This window comes from Tympanuchus pallidicinctus, unplaced genomic scaffold (genome assembly GCF_026119805.1).
Source record: "Tympanuchus pallidicinctus isolate F22 unplaced genomic scaffold, pur_lepc_1.0 scaffold15, whole genome shotgun sequence".
In the NCBI taxonomy this organism is placed as follows: domain Eukaryota; kingdom Metazoa; phylum Chordata; class Aves; order Galliformes; family Phasianidae; genus Tympanuchus; species Tympanuchus pallidicinctus.
In genome coordinates, this window is record NW_026294669.1 from 2,845,934 (window position 1) to 2,852,500 (window position 6,567).

Consider the following 6,567-nt stretch of genomic DNA (forward strand, 5'->3'; position numbering starts at 1 on the left):
GGTATGCAAGTAGGAACGGGAAGTTTCTATGGCGTGACTGCTCAATATCAAAAGAGAAAATCTTTTCTCCAAATTCTTTCTCAGAGAAGTGAGAACCCCAAAACTATCAAGAAAAGCTGATGTATTTTGCAACATCCATATGCCTGTTGCAGCAATGCTTCGTGTTCTTCTGGGCTATGCATTTCTCCTGGGTACATATACATTAATCACAGTGTGAGGCAATGGGAACCCATATGTACAGTGAAGCTGTGATGCTGAAACCTATAAATGTATCAGAAATTTTTGCTCAGGACCTGGGCCAGGACAGGCCTGTGAATTTAGCAATGAGCACAGCCTGGATGTGTCTCAGGGGTGCCTCTTCTGGTTTAATTTTATTCAAAAGAAACCCAGTTTGTGTACTTTGAGCTTTGATGCTACTAATGTCAATTTTGACAAAATGAGTGGGGACAACTGGGGAAGTCAGGAGCACTGTCCTGATCTTAACTAATCTATTCTTGTAGGTGTACTTATTCCATCCCAGAGAGGCATATCATAGAATCATAGAATGGCCAGGGTTAGGAGGGATCTCAAGAATTATGAAGCTCCAACCCCCCTGCCACATGCAGGGTGACCAACCTCCATATCTAACACCAGACCAGGCTGTCCAGGGCCCTATCCAACCTGGCTTTGAACACCTCCAGGGATGAGGCATCCACAACCTCTCTTAAACTGAAACAGCTAACAAAGAAAGATCTATGTAAATTTTTCCATCGTTGGCTAATAAATCCTCCTAGAAGACTTTTATATAAGCGTTAGTTATATTATAGTGCTACTTTCTGCATCATTTTATTGTAGCATTAATGGTTAAGCTGTGATTAGAAAGCTGAATGCTTTTCATAACATTGGAAATACTTCTTTTTTTCATCATTACATCCCCAAACTTTGCACAGGTACTCTGCTGGGTGCCATCTGCATGAAGAGCTGGTATCTCTTCCCTTCCGAGATTGATAGGTCTTACCATATGGCAGATAGGATGCTCAACTTTGCAACACTGAGGGCTTTCTGGCAACTCTCCAGGAGCTTGAGGGCCACCCCTAATTTGCATATGCATTTGCATGCCATTTTTATTTTAAATAAATGCACACAGTTAGGATGGTTCATTGAACTTGGGTTGCTGCTTCTTTGATAGATGTACAGGCATTATTTGTTGTTTGTGTTCCTCAGCAATAAAAAAAACTGAAGTTGAATTCGCCTTGCAATTATTATTATTTATTGTCAGTGTTGCTGGGCTCACGGGAGGAAAGCTCCATCACCAGCTTGAAGAGCTTCTCTAATTAGTCAAAGAAAGTTCAGTGAATGCTTTATACCAGGTGACTGGAGAATGTTTTAGCTGCAAAATTACATGGTTGCGTTTTTTCCTTAATAATCTGTTATTTTTTAAAGTGAACTATTTTTCAGTATTCTTTATAAGTAGATGCAGAAATATTTTAGAGTAAAGGGCTAACAGAAAAAGAAGAAGTTAGCCACACTGCCCATCCTATCTATGGACTGCGTACCTCTGAACAAACTGTCAATCAAAAAAGGGTTGCATCTAAGACATTTTGTTTTGCTCAGCTGCTGTGACTTACTTACCATTGTTACCATGTTTTACCATTCAACCTACCAATCCTGCCACTGGACTCCATTAAAGGCTTACAAATATCTTGTGGTATCTCCCCTTTCAATATGAGCTGGATACTGCCTTTTCTGATCTTTTTTTGTTCTCATTGTCACAGCTTTGCCCAGTGTAACTCAAGTGTCCCTGGCTAGAGCAGAGTCCCTCTGTAGGGCCAAGGTTTTCATCTGGTAGGAGAGGAATGAAAGGAAAAATATGGCTATTTTTATACTTGGAAGTGAGATAAAAATGTAGCCATGTCGTATGTCGCTAAAGGAAAGCTTAATCACTTAGGAAAAGTTGATGTGAGTTGTGGTTCTAGGACACAAAATAACCAAAACAGATGATAAAGATGATCCTTCAATTTTTTTAGAGTACAGATGAAAATAACGTGGCAGGGTTTTGGAGTAATTTGGACCATTTGGTGGATCTCATCAGAGGCCAGGCTCAGATTTATAGACACAATCAAATCCTTTGAGGGCAATTGAATTTTAAATGTGTTATCAAGAAAATTGGTGTTCTCAGAAATGGCTGGAGGAGAAACTGAAGATAGAAGTAGAAAGAGATTTCAGTGTTTTGGACACCCTTCTAATACTTTGGTATAAACAGCATTATGATTGATGGAGCAATAACTCCAGTGCTGGAGGGATTTGATACCCAGAGGGAATCAATTAACTGGATTTTGGATATTGGAGCATTATGACCTTTGCCTAGATCTTAATGTTGATGTGTATGAACAAGTAGAAGAATATGATTCCTTTCTGACTGTAATTGACTGGAGTTAATGATAACAAGGTGGATATCCAAATTTGCAGATAATGCTTTGATCCTAGAAGATGGCCATGAAACAGTAGGTGAGTCTTGTCCATTCCTCAGCTTTTCAGGTGGCAGGTGAGAAAAATCTTATTTAGAAGCAGCTCCTGGCTTTTTTACACTTGTTAGTGGTAAATTACATCCATCTACCATCTTCGTTATTGATTTATGGGTGAATGATGCTGTGGTTTGCTCCAAAGTGACACTGAGTCATAATTTATTGGGAAAGTTTATTTTATTATCCAGTTGTGCTCTTATCCAGCATCCTTACAAGCAGGTATAAAAGGGAGCTATCATCACTGTTTCACCATTGCTATTGCTGACCTGTGAACTGGGAAGACAGCAGAATCTTAGCAAGCTTTCCTGGGCTGGGAGTTCCACACAGAAATGTAGAATGTGTTAGGTATATTGTATTAATGGGCTAGCAGATGACTGAACCAATTCAGAGTTGACTGAGTAGGGCAATAGGCAGTTAACAGGGTGGAGTTTTACTATAACCTGATGGGCCAGGTTAGCTGGGGTGTTGGACTCGATGATCCCTGGAGGTCCCTTCCAACCCCTACAATTCTGTGTGATTCTGTGTGAAATGAGGAGGGGTCACAGTCTCAGGTGTGGGGAAGAAAGGTGTTGTGAACAGACAGATAAGTAGTGTGGTGATAGGAGGTGAAAGGTCATGCTGATTTTTTAAAATATATATATATATATTTTTATCCATTAGCTCTTTATTGAACTTAAATAGGACTGGTAACATTAGAGTGATAAAAGCCAGCCTGCAAAGATGTGCAGTGTCTTTTATGCTACTCCCTATGTAAAAATAGTCTGATTTCTTTTTCTCTGTGGTCATGGCAGACAGATGATATTCCTTCGTGATTGCTTGTCCCCCTGCTGAATTAGGATTGTGTTGTCAGGTAGCCTTTTCCTTTTATAAGGCTAACTAGAAGTTAGACAAAGACAGCAGACAGCTGTGGCATTCGTGTAACCATGACCATCATTTTCAGCTGATGCCTGCACTCTGTCTTCTTTCTCATTTGCTGGTGAATATTCCTACTTCTTTTATATATATAAATATGCATGTATATCTATGTATCTATATATATACATCCCCACTCTTGACTGGGGAAGTTTTATAGCTGGGGATGAAGAATGAGAGGTTTCTTGGAATCTTTTTGGGGTGGCTGGAGATGGAGGATGTGCTTAGTGTTAGTTAGCTATTTACACGCAGAAGTGAAGTATAAAACATATTGAATTATGTGAGTTTCTCTAAGACAAGAAGTAATGAAGAGATTAAAGAGAACAGTTCATGTAAATGATGCCAAGTCCTGCAGGATTTACTTTACTTTCTGAGCTGTTTATTCTTCTGAAACACTCTTCTGTAAGTTCTATATTTTTTTTCTTTTTCCTTCCATTTTACACACATCCCCCCCTTTTCCCTCTTTGCCAGTGCCCATATACTCACTGTATTTTCCTTTTTTACTACCCTTTTCCCTTGGACTCACTGAGGTCCTCTGCCCAATGTTCTTCCCTTTTAAACTCAGCTCATTTTGGGAGCAGTCAGAAAGGCCCATATAGAAGTAATAAACATTTAAAAGATGTAAGAACTTTAACAAATTTTAATTTCTGATCATTAATGCTTTAGAATTCTTGCTGATATTCACATGGCAGTTTTTTTCACCAACTAGCTCACTGTGCAAAGCTTTAAGCAGAGAATTTTAGCAATAACATTGCTTTTTTGAAGTTATTTTAATTCCTAATAATTCACCTTCTGTGTTGTATTTTGTGTTGTTGAATGTTGAAGAATGGTGAAAGATTCCTAATTCCACTGGAAGTTACCAGCTCAAATTTTATTATATATGTATATACTCTTGACTCTAAATGTTTGCTAGAAGTTTAAAATTGAACCAGTTATGCTGTTAACTCCTGTTTCTCAAAATTCTCTGATGCTCAAAGCTGCTGTGTATTAATTTAATCTCAACATTGCTTTATGGCATTTCCTAATACAATGTATTTGATGCTATGAAGGTGTTTGAAACTCAACGACCATATTGATATGATCCAGTTTTATTTTTGCTTTCTTCTGTGAGAGTTAGCATTGTGATTCTTTTGATTGTGTTCAGGTTGCTTCCTTCCTTTGTATGTGCTTTGGTAACAGCAGAAAGAAAAAAAAAGGGAGTGGAAGCAGAGCAACGTTTTCCTTTACTTTTCATGAGAAAACAGTTGCACGGAATGCCAATAACATTGCTTGTTGCTCTAATTCAGTTGGAACAATCATGCCACCTGCAGTCCTGTCTCTGCATGCTGTACGGTGCCAAATGCAGCCTTCTTTATCCCAGCAAGGGCAGCTTCCCAAGGAGCCATAGAGTCACGGCAACACGTGCTCCTTCCCCTATATGCTCCAGATCTAGGGGATGTAATCCAACAGAAATTAGAAAAGCAATCCATGCTAGTGTGAGCTGTGTTTGTTATTTTATACTTTCTTTGTATTTTTCTAAGGCTTTTCCATCATTTGAGAACGAGAGCTTGTGCTTCCAAAATATTTTGTTCTTAGATGACAACAGCTCTCCAGGAAGTTCAGGCAGTGCTGAATCTAGGCATGGAAAATGGGCATGAAAAAATTAAAGTCTCCAAAGTGTATGACTTCATTTGGTTTCATTTTAATGTTGTTTCTCATTTAAGTTGAATTCCTGGCAGAGTAAAAGTACAAAACAATTACAAAAGAACCAATAAAACAAAAAGCCCTTTTGAGCAATGACAGCATTCAATAATTGTGTCAGTGCTGCTTTAAAAGTTTCTACAGCTTCTCCAGTCCCAAAGTGTCTCATCTGCTTTCTAATTTTCCACAAGATGCTTTTAATATTTTGAGATTGATATTGAACCACAGGGGTCTAAAAGGTTTCAAAAGATCTTGCATATGCATTTGGAACCAAACGATCAATTAGATTAATAAAGGGGAATTGTAATTTATATATGAAGCCTGTAAGCTCTTGCAGAGAGGTATGGAAAAAGAAACCAGGCAGCGTTCCCGGCTTGGGGAGAGCTGTTAAGGTGAGAAAAGAAATATGCTCAACAGGAAAAGAGGTGCAGTCAGCATCAATTTTGTGACATTCATCTGATGCTTCCTGTTACAAACATGGGCAAAATGGGAAGAAATGATGAATTTAATACAGCACCTCTCAAGGTAATTATTGTATGAAACCAGTTGCACCTTGGGAATGCTTCTAATGCAAAAACAAAGGAAAAGCTTGTAAATTGGAAATTGCGTGTTAATTTCGATGAGCTGTTGAAACATTGCCTTCAGGCTCTTCCTTGCAGTTATAATGGCGTCTTTTTTGCTGTTTCCTTCCCAAAGGGTTGTTGCTTTGTCAGTTTTATGTTTTCTTAGCTGATAGCCATCAACCTTTGCTTAATCACCTTCTTCCTGCAGCCTGGTGCTGCTGGCAGAGCCCTGTTAATGCCACAGGGCTCCCCATGGGTGCACTGCAGTGGCACTTGAGCCACCAGTGGGATCTTTCAGCAGAACCAGCCAGTGGAAATAGGAATGCAAGCTTTTCCTTGCAGAAAATGCATTTCTATCAGAGTGTAGCTTTTATAAACAAATCAGATGTCTTTAGCAATCATGCAAAGAAAGTCAGTAGATCAATGAAACATACAATGGCTTAGTTTGGAAGGGACCTTAAAGATCATCCAGTTCCACCCTCCCAGTGGACATAAAGACAAATTCAGCATTTTTATTTTTGAGTGATTATTCATCAAAGTTCTATTTTACTTCAGTTTTCAAAGTGTCTTTCACCCCACCACTTTATAATGAAATGTTTTGCTTAACTCAATGCAACCCAATCCAAGTTTTTTGAGACCAATCTGTTGAAAATCTTCAACGGTTGGTTTTGCTCCTGCTTAACCTCTTGAAATGCTTTATAAAATGGATTTCCTCTCCTCTGCAATTTATTGGGCTTGGAATTGGTGTTTTTAGCAGCTCCTTGTGTTTAGGTATGTGTTTTTGAGTGCCTGGTGACAGATTGAAGCTCTTCTCCATTTGCTCGGTGCTGCTTAGGAAGAATGCAGATCTGCTGTGGAAATCTTATGATCACATGAACATGATATTTCACTGAAATGACTAATGTTTA